Below are 11,644 nucleotides of genomic sequence, written 5' to 3' on the forward strand. Positions count from 1 at the left end.
TAGCTGGTAGACGGTAATTAGATCAATGCAGTGCATAGGTTCAGCAACATTGCTCAAGAGTTAAAATATTTCAACCGGGAAAAAGCGACGTCACTTTGGGCTCGACAAATGTGTATAAATTCAGCTTCAGATACAAACAATTTGATGCTTAAAGGTAACTACATTATTATTACTATAAATATGACCTTATGACCTTTTTTAATTCTATGGATGGATTGGGTTATTCTATTTAATATCCACACTACCCATGTGGAAGATTTAGCTCAAGTCTTGCACAGAGGGAGTATAAATTTTGAATAGAATACACAATAGGATAACTTCAATTTGAAATACTCACTCCATTTGTGGAAGATATTTGTAAAGCCATATACAGGGGGAGTATGGGTTTCAAAATGAATAAACCTGACCAATTACATTTGAAAAACATACTCCCCATGTGGAAGATATTTCTGAAATCTTCCACAGGGGTAGTGTGGATTTCAACTGGAATAGCCCATTTGAACACTTTATTTTAAAGACAAACTGGCTTATTAATTATTTATTTGATGGTGTCGCATTAAAATGTTGATGATGGAATACTATAAAAAGTGTGTAGTTTTTTTCTCTGATATTTGTGTGGTTAATCCAGGGGGTAAAAAATAGTCGATATGAGTTGACTTACCCCCTCTGCAACCCAATATTGAAATTATTATATTTTAATAATATTGATTGGTTCTGATCAGGGTAATGAGCCTGACTATTGGTTTCACTTGCCTGTCCTGTAAAAATACCCAGACCAGCTATCTCAGACCTGCCAACTGTCCCTCATTTTGAGGGACTGTCCCTCATTCCAAAGTGAAAAAGAGGGACAGTCCTGCTTTCTGAAAATTTCAGTGATGGCAAATTTAAATGTAAGAACAGCAGAAAATGATACAAATTTCACTTTAAATTTTTGATATAGTATTCTCTTTAGTCTCTTGGGATAAATTTAGACCTGCAAAACCTTCCCTAAATTCTGAAAGTATTGCACACCTCAAGTCTTTGAATTTGTAGGTACCTGTTTTGTGTAAATGTACAAGGTTTTGGTCTCAATGTCCCTCTTTCTGACTTCGGTTGGTTGGCAGGTCTGCTATCTATGGCAGCTCCCTTCACCAGGTGCCTGTCCGAAATTTCATCAGCGTTATTTTCTAGATTTTAGCTGTTAATGCCTAGATGCTTGACGTAAAAAAAAATGAAGGTAGACTACCACCATTGCAATTCTGGTTGGCCACTACATGTATGTATCAGTGGCATAGCATGGGTCTGATTGGGGTGCACAAGCTGTTTTTCAGCAATTTTCCTATGAGATTTCCTAAAATTTCAGACCGATTGGGGGCCACATGCCCCTGTGCCCCTATGACCCTACGCCACTGGTACCTATACCCAAAACACCACAGTTACACCCGATACATCATAAACTGGGCTTGAAATAGTATTGTACTTAAAAAAGAGACAATTTCTTTAAAGAAACATGTACAGGCCCGTACGCAGGATTTCATTTGGGGGTGCTGATTTTAAAAAGTGGACTTTTTCCAAGGGGGACAGGCGATTTTGTGAAAAGTGGACAAAATTTTGACCTTTTTTGTCCAAAAAAGCGTAAAAAACTGATTTTTTTTGCTCGCTACGCTCACAATTCTTGAAATTTTGGGACTTTTTGTATACTTTTCCGCACTCCCCCTGCGTTTTCCGCACTCCCCCCACCCCTGCGTACGGGCCTGAACATGTATTAGAATGAGATATTCCTATGGATAGATAGATTTATTGTTCTCATTTTGATACTTTGCATGTCCTCATACAACTAAATGTCCTCTATTTGTATCCAAAGTTGTTGACAAAAGGTAACTTTCTAAAAATGACAATATTTGCGTTGAATTTTTCGTTACAATACGCCAATAGAAGTTATCCATGTTCTATATTAAAGTTGCATATCCTATCAGCGACTGCTATACCTTTTTTAGGACTTTCAAAAGAAGAACCTGCATGTGCAACCATGACTGCTTCAAAATAGCCCGCCAAAGTCATGCAGGTAACTCCAGGTCGTGCATTGAATTGGTTTGAATGAGGAATACTACGGGAATCAGCGCCTTTTGTTAGAGGTCACGCATGAGTAAAGTGGATAAACTCCATAATGAAGACAGTGAAATGTCTCTTAAATTGTTGCACCACTTATCATTTTCAAATGGACTGGGAATGCACTTTGGAGAAGCCAATAGCTTGAAATTTTGTCATTTTTTAAATCTTAAGTATTACTGTAAATTGCCACATCTTGCTTGCTGAAATTTCTTTCAAGAAATTGCCACTTTATTTATGTCAACATGGTCAAAACAGGTGGTATGCGACATGAATTTACTAAATTTAAATATGTACCATACGAGTGAGCGTTTGTACTGTCTCTGTTTATCATACCGGCTGCCTGTGTCATGATGCTTTTTGTGCAGTTTATTGTACATGGTTTAACCGACTGGTGTTGGGTATTCACAGTCGGGTTGGGGTACTTTTTCTTTGCAATCCCCCCCCCCCCCATTTGCCGCCAAGTCAGGACTGAAACTCCACTATTTTTGGTTATAATCACCCAATTTTAGGAAACTTTTACTTTGCCCACCCCCAATAAAATTGTGGTGCAACACCACTGGGTTTTCACTTCAATAATAAGTAAACCCAAGGTATACGAGTACAAACAGGTATTTGCTTATAGACGAATCCAAATTCACGCATTCCTGCACCATTAGCTGGGTCCCCGTCGGCTCCATCTCACCTAAAATGTGAAATGATGCGGTCTTGGAGGGTATTTTAAACTGCATTCTGTCACCTGTGCTACACATAGACAAAAGAATGATAACAGTTTACAACACAAAAAAATACAACATCGAATTTTAAGCGGCTTTAATCCACCCAATTGGGCACTCACAACGCCAGTTAGGTGCTGCGGGGACCCAATAATGGCCGACCAAATCCTGACCATGACTTGGCTCATTGGATTCGTCTATATCAATCATGTAAGATATTAAAATAATGTACTGTATAATGAAAATAAAAAGATTCTTTTGCAATTAAAACTTATATGAATATCATACATATTGTGTGTCACCATTCTTTATGTTTGACCCGCTCGGACAAAACCAGGAACAAGTCACATTTTTGACATTTCATGATTTGAATTGAAATGTAAGCACTGGACAATAAATGATACCAAAATTATATAAATAGCATCAATACTTTTCAAGTTATGGATAATTTTGTAAATGATACCTTGATATTTTTTGCCAAATTGCTATTCTGAGTAATGGGCCAATTAGTTTCCTGCCTTACACAGGATTGAATAGGGATCATCATAGTTCAAATGTTATTTATTGATTAAATAAACCTCTTTTTAATATAAAGTACTTCCAAGGATTTGAAAGTCCACTTGATCCCACAGTCAAATACCATGATTTTTTTTTTTTTTTGATGTTAATGTCATACTCAAAAACATGTCTGGCGACTGTGAATTTTGTTCATTTTGAACAATTCCAAGTAAAACGAAGGTGGTTTACTCACGTTTTAGTGACGTTTCATCACTACACTAATGGCTTCTTCAGACTGGCAACTCATCACATCTGACTGCTTGCTTTTTGTAAACCAATTTCGTTTTACTTGGAATTGTTCAAAATGAACAAAATTCACAGTTGATATCAACATTCCTAATGAACTTGTTCAAAGATGTCTGGCGACTTGTTCCAGGTTTTGTTGGAGCTGGTCACATATCTGGCCAGATATATCTGGAGGGCACCTTGTGTGTTGTCTCATTGTTAATTAAGTCGAGTGAACGTGTCCCATGTTGAGACAAGTAAAGGTGACGCTCAAGAGGAGATCCTGCTTGATATAAAGGGGTCATTTCTGCCGCATGTCCATGATTGTTCTCGGTAGGGACACCCAAAACATTGTGTTATATTTTCGGCCTTAAGGGATCTGGAATGAGCGTTTTGAGCGTTTCGACAGTATTTTTTGTGGGACATGAGAGCACATAAGACATATCGAATTACATTCTGAATACGAAGAATGTCTTTCTGATATCAAATAATTTTCATTTTTGAAATTCACGATATAATACAAATTTTATGACAAATTATAAAATTTGATATTTTCACATTTTTTATATATAACAGTCCTCAAGTAAATTTTATAAATCTAATGACATATTCTTAAAGCGTATGTAGCTGGAAGGAAAAGCCGACGATCAATTGAAAATTTTGACCTTTCATATTGAAGATATGGATTTTGTTCCCAAAAAGACCTAATTTTTTTTGGTGTTTTGGGGGGAAAATCCATATCTTAATTTTCAATTGATCGTCGGCTTTTCATCCCACCTACAGACACTTCGAGTACTGTTAAATATCAAAAATATCAATTTTTAATCATTTGCCATAAAATGTGCATTACATTGCGAATTTCAAAAAAATCAAAATTATTTGATATCAGAAGGACATTCTTCGTATTCAGAATGCAATTCGATGTCTGATGTGCTCTAATGTCCCACAATAAATACTGTCCAAACGTTCATACCCTACCCCTTAATTCAAGACCTATGGAAATATACGATAAATTGGCTTCCTTGAGTATTTTCCCATGAGATCAGAAGTACACTGCAATTTTTTAGTTAATTGCTAAAACTAATACTGTCATCAGACCCACCTTAAGATATTGAGATACTTTGGTAATCATTTGAGGGAGAGGTGAAGTAGTGTGACCTTTGACCTTTTTGGTAATAACTCAAGAACGGTACGTCCTAGATCGGTCAAACTATAGGCCTACATTTTCTGAATACGACTAGAGGAATACATTGGAATTCTTTTAAATAGCTGAAGAGTTGTGTGGTCAGATGAAGTAGTATAGTATGCATGCTGTTAGCAGTAGACAGCAGATGGAGTAGTTTGCTATCAGCAGTAGATAGCAGATGAAGTAGTGTGCTGTCAGCAGTAGATGAAGTAGTGTGCTATCAGCAGTAGATAGCAGATGAAGTAGTGTGCTATCAGCAGTAGATAGCAGATGAAGTAGTGTGCTATCAGCAGTAGATAGCAGATGAAGTAGTGTGCTATCAGCAGTAGATGAAGTAGTGAGCTATCAGCAGTAGATAGCAGATGAAGTAGTTTGCTATCAGCAGTAGATAGCAGATGAAGTAGTGAGCTATCAGCAGTAGATGAAGTAGTGAGCTATCAGCAGTAGATGAAGTAGTGAGCTATCAGCAGTAGATGAAGTAGTGAGCTATCAGCAGTAGATGAAGTAGTGTGCTACCAGAAGTAGTGAGCTATCAGCAGTAGATGAAGTAGTGTGCTATCAGCAGTAGATGAAGTAGTGAGCTATCAGCAGTAGATGAAGTAGTGAGCTATCAGCAGTAGATGAAGTAGTGTGCTACCAGAAGTAATGAGCTATCAGCAGTAGATGAAGTAGTGTGCTATCAGCAGTAGATGAAGTAGTGTGCTATCAGCAGTAGATAGCAGATGAAGAAGTGTGCTATCAGCAGTAGATAGCAGATGAAGTAGTGAGCTATCAGCAGTAGATAGCAGATGAAGTAGTGTGCTATCAGCAGTAGATGAAATAGTTTGCTATCAGCAGTAGATAGCAGATGAAGAAGTGAGCTATCAGCAGTAGATGAAGTAGTGTGCTATCAGCAGTAGATACCAGATGAAGTAGTGTGCTATCAGCAGTAGATAGCAGATGAAGTAGTGAGCTATCAGCAGTAGATAGCAGATGAAGTAGTGTGCTATCAGCAGTAGTTGAAGTAGTGTGCTATCAGCAGCAGATGAAGTAGTGTGCTATCAGCAGCAGATGAAGTAGTGTGCTATCAGCAGTAGATGAAATAGTGTGCTATCAGCAGTAGATAGCAGATGAAGTAGTGAGCTATCAGCAGTAGATGAAGTAGTGTGCTATCAGCAGTAGATAGCAGATGAAGTAGTGTGATATCAGCAGTAGATACCAGATGAAGTAGTGTGCTATCAGCAGTAGATAGCAGATGAAGTAGTGTGCTATCAGCAGTAGATACCAGATGAAGTAGTGAGCTATCAGCAGTAGATAGCAGATGAAGTAGTTTGCTAGATACCAGATGAAGTAGTGTGCTATCAGCAGTAGATAGGCCTACCAGATGAAATAGTGAGCTATCAGCAGTAGATGAAGTAGTGTGCTATCAGCAGTAGATATAGCAGATGAAGTAGTAAGCTATCAGCAGTAGATAACAGATGAAGTAGTGAGCTATCAGCAGTAGATAGCAGATGAAGAAGTGAGCTATCAGCAGTAGATAGCAGATGAAGTAGTGAGCTATCAGCAGTAGATAACAGATGAAGTAGTGAGCTATCAGCAGTAGATAACAGATGAAGTAGTGTGCTATCAGCAGTAGATAGCAGATGAAGTAGTGCGCTATCAGCAGTAGATAACAGATGAAGTATTGTGTTAAGCATTAGATAGCAGATGAAGTAATGTGGTATCAGCAGTAGATAGCAGATAAAGTATTTTATCATTCAGTAGACATGAATAACAACATTTCATTGGTTAATAGCCAAATAATATAATTTCGTATTGTTCAGCGTTCATAAATTACCGTACAATATATAGCCGTATTATTCAGCTCTTAATCAGTACCAGCAATTAACGGGCCTGCATACTCGCGTTGTATTGTACACTGTGCTGATCGCGTATGCGGTAGAGACGGCAATTACGTGATACCTCGCGTTGCGTGCTAAATGTGCGTCACGCGTTGGCAATGGCGCGCTGTATTACATGGCCTGGCGCATAGACATACTAGTACTTGTTTGTCTGGGTCCTGGCGGTAGTTGCATGTCAGAAAACCGTAAGCATGCATGGAAGAGTTTGGAGTAGGCCTATAACTTGATCATTTTATGATTGTAGTATTTATTTATTTATTTATTTATTTATTTATTTATTTATTTATTTATTTATTTATTTATTTATTTATTTATTTATTTATTTATTTATTTATTTATTTATTTAATTAATTAATTAATTAATTGTTTGTTTGTTTGTTTGTTTGTTTGTTTGTTTGTTTGTTTGTTTGTTTGTTTGTTTGTTTGTTTGTTTGTTTGTTTGTTTGTTTGTTTATTTATTTATTTATGTTAAATTAATGTCTACTGAATGATAAATTCGTTACCCCCTGTCTGTTCACATGCAATACGAAAAATATCACTGGTTTTGAGGTAGTATCACACTCGGCCTGCGGCCTCGTGTGATACGACCTCAAAACCAGTGATATTTTTCGTATTGCATGAACAAACAGGGGATAACTAATAGTATCTTACGGTGCTGTCAGCACTCGGCAGTAGTTATATAGAACTTTGCAGTCGCAGATAAAGTAATGTGCTGTCAACATATTAACAGTAGATAGCAGATAAAGCAGTAGATAGCATGGCAGAGAAAGTAATGTGCTGGCAGCAGTAGATAGCAGATGAAGTATTGTTTTCTTGGGGCTAACATTTTCTTCGAAAGGGGGTCCGAGATAAATTTTAGAAAGTAAAATGAAGTTGATGACCAAAATGTAGGGAGTCAATATGACCACAACAGATAGTGTGTTTATTTATTTTAAAAAGACTGATTTCAATACAATTTTAGCCTGTTTAGGGTTTAAGGGACCGTTCACTAACACCATAAAGGGGGGCTGATACAAAAAGAGGGGCTGATTTTTTTTCTCTTTGAGTGGGGCCTTTAAAAATAACACCTTAATTTTTGACATGAGTTTACACTATTTTCTATTGGTTTGACGTTAAATTTCCATGGCCAAAATGCAATAAGGAGGCCATGAAAAAAATAATTGAGTTTTTCTTTTTGCATCAGCCCCCCTGTTACAAGTGTTTGTGAACGGGTAAGGTGTGGTGCTGGTGGTCATACATTTGTTGTGCCGAAATAGAGTTTCAATTCAGTCATATTGCCGTGTCCCGACTTAAATTTGGGACCCACCCCCCCCCTCTGAAGAAAATGATAGCCCCTAATGCCTGCCAGAATTGTTCGAAAATACTCCCGGAAAATACCCCCCCCCCCTAGCCACACACAGCAGGGAGGTAAATAACATGTTAGCTGGGTGGGTAAATTATTTTGCCCACCCAGTAAATTCACCTTGCCCATTGCCCAAAAGTGCCCACCCAGTAAATTATCTTGCCCACAAAATTGGGCACTATATAATAATTATCATAAAACTGAGTACTAATGTGCATCTCTTGAAATCAACTTGCATTTTGAAAGAGATGTTGAATAATGAAAGTGATGTATATTTTCTTAACATCTGCCAATTCATTTACCATGTTTACACCTTAAGACTAAGAATAATTATCACACATATTATTTTGAGCAATTTTAACACAAAACCTGACAGAATTCTACGAGCCCATAAATTTGGATATTCTTGAATAAGGCGTGCTTTTATTAAATAGACTTGAAACATTATTTTGAAACTCAATCCATCCAGATATACATTGCTTATTTCAAGTCTTTGAGCATGCACAAATAGGTAATATATAGTATTATGAAAATGATTTCCTGCAATCAATCTAAACTTTAATTTTTTCCACGCTAAACTTTTATTTTACATTTTATAACTTTTTACACCTTTCGACTGTGATTTTACATCGGTCCTTATTATTTTGTGCAACATTTTTGGAGCCTATATGTTATAAGAATGATAAGAATTGGCAAAATAAATAAAGTTGGGAAATAGGTCAATATATAATTCAGGGTTGTCCATGCAAATTGCCAAATTCTAGTAAATTCATTTTACCGGTTTTTGGGTGTGTAAAAGAATGGGGATCCGAGCGGTCAGCACGTGGGCTGGTTATTTAAAACCATATTTAGGGCAAAATAATACACAAGTGTGAGTCCCAATGCTGGAAGAATGAGTTTATGATTTTGTTCAATCTCTGCTGTAATTCAGAACGAATGAGTCCAAATATTTGACGAATGTATGAGTTCATACCTGAGGTCATTGTGATTTTAAGTATGAGTCTTTTCATTGCGAAACACATCAACAGGCGCCGCCAATCTCCGCAGAAATGAAATCGCTGAGTAAATTACCAACACAACAGCATCCGCCACAAACGATATGGGTCAGTCTCATGATTTGTCAAGATCCACCAGGTATCAAGACGTGTACATGTCTTTAGGCCGACTCCCAATGCAGAGCGCCACTGAGTGCTGACAAAACGGGGACTGCTCTATAACCCGACGCTTTATAGAGCTTCCACCGACCAAACTGCCACAATCTACATTTCAGCTCCATACATTGTATACACAGCGCAATATTAATGATACACTTCACCATCCATTCACATGCATGTCTCATACGATGACCGAAAGTCGTCATTTTAATCGGTTTCATCTGGCCAGATCCACAGCTCACTAATCACAAATTCAGCCTCGGAAGAATCTTGATCGTCTTCCAAGCTGATTTATTAAGTTTAATTATCCATAATCATGTCCAATCAGTGCAATTTCACGGCAAATCACGGCCGGTTCCATCACATTAAATCAACATCACTCGCCATTGTTTTGATCACATCATCATCTGACCTCAAAATATTTGACCCCAGGCTTTTTGACCTCTAGGCTTCCACTTTTATCTGTGTGTTGTGTTACCCGGGGTAAGTGGACCGGGCATTGATGTAAACATAATTTTAATACACAATCACAAATATTTTAAGTCATATTATGAAGCATGCACATTTTTATAGGGTCTTACACTACAACAACAAAATAATATTAGTGACCAAAGTTCATGACCTTGCTGAACTTGCATAACTGATAAACAATAAGGGCGCACACCACTATAAGAAAACATAAAATACACTTGAAACAACTGATCGATAACAATGCCAGGATTTTATAATATGATTGCAGAAATGATGGATTTGACACCATACGAAAAGATAAATAAACAAGAAAATTTGGAAAGTTCAAAACATGTCCTTTAGCAGCCATATTAATTTTGCGGGAAGAGATAAGGTTTTTCAGGCAGACCACACAGAAAATGACCAAGTTTAATGATTGGCGGAGCATACTTCTCCCTAAACACAGGCTAGTCCTCTTTAAAAATCATACTGCAGTCACACTCATACAGTTCCTTTAATTCGTTATCTAAATTAACCGTCAAAATTCTGTGCGAAAAATACCCTATTTTGTCTTAATTACTCGGCCCAAATTTTGTTACAGGTGGAAAATGCCTGGGAATACCAACATATACCGCTGAAATGCCACTTTGAGCCACTCAAAAACCCTGAAACTTTGTGAAAAACACCCGATGTGTGAATTTGGATAAAAAGTCCAAAAAAATGGGCTGAAATTAATTAAAAGTGCAAACATTTACACTTAATAAAGAAGGAATTCAGGCATGAATAGGAAAAGTCGCATCTCTGATACGGGAAATTACTGGGAAATACTTGTAACCATTAAAATTACTAGTAAATACCTGGTCAAATACTGGTTTGGCAATAATCTTTTTTATCAATTTTAGAAATACATGTATAGTTTTGTTCATGTTTGAAACACATTTTCATAATTTCTTATCAAATAATTTCAATTAGGCCTACATTTTAGAAAATGCCACTCGTCCAAAACAGGTATAATTAAATTTATATTTCTTTAATTCTGTGAGTGATGTGTGTCTGTGACAAGAAGTTACAGAATAAAAGTCAAAACATTATTTCACTGTAATACCAAATAAATTAAAGCATTACACTTCCCACCTAACTTTACTGCTCTTTCCCTAACCAGGAGTAATGGTGAGTGATAATTAGTGTAGATATCCAGTTGCAACATGAATATGCTAAGGCCAATGGAACTCGATTATTAGTTTCCGATTGGATGTTTGAAAAAAAGGACGAGGTCGCTATTTCATTATTCATTATTTGGTCTCTTTTCATTATCCATTATGTCAACAAAATCAATGATTTTATGAACAGCTTTCTCTACATTTAGGTACCCCACCAGTACCAAAGTATATATTGTTGATGAAAGACCATTTCAAAACATGTATTAATGCTTTAGATCAGACATTTTGCAACAAATTGAGAAAAGATTTGAATTTGTGTTTATTAAAATGAAAAGAAATTTGCAATTTTTGTAATCACTAGAAACATGACGAGGTTATCCGTAAATTTCCATTATTTACCACATCCTCTACCCCTACAACTAAGAAAACTGCTGATTATGATCAGCAGGGGATGTCAGACATTTTGAGAGTTTCAATTTTGATTATTTCCATCTCAATTTTCAGATAATTGACTTTTTTATAAAAATAATGAAAGTTTTGGTCAAATCGAAAAAGTGATGCGGGCGGTCAATAGGAAACTAACAATCGAGTTCCATTAGCCTAATGGTAAGATGCATTTTATAGGGGGAGGGTAGGCCTAAATCAAAGCCAACTTCCACATAAAACCATACCTACATTTCCGAAAATCCAAACGCCTGGATGCCATTAATTATCGCTGCCCACCCAGTAAATTATTTTCCCTAATTTGAGGGCAAAAATAAATTAAATTGCTCACCCAGTAAATTACCCTTATTTACCTCCCTGACACACAGAGCTCTGAGTTCGGTTCACAACATTAAAAAGGGATCGCATTTCAGAAACCAAAACATTAGAGTAAGTCCTGTC

The sequence above is a fragment of the Amphiura filiformis genome, chromosome 6, assembly GCF_039555335.1.
Source record: "Amphiura filiformis chromosome 6, Afil_fr2py, whole genome shotgun sequence".
In the NCBI taxonomy this organism is placed as follows: domain Eukaryota; kingdom Metazoa; phylum Echinodermata; class Ophiuroidea; order Amphilepidida; family Amphiuridae; genus Amphiura; species Amphiura filiformis.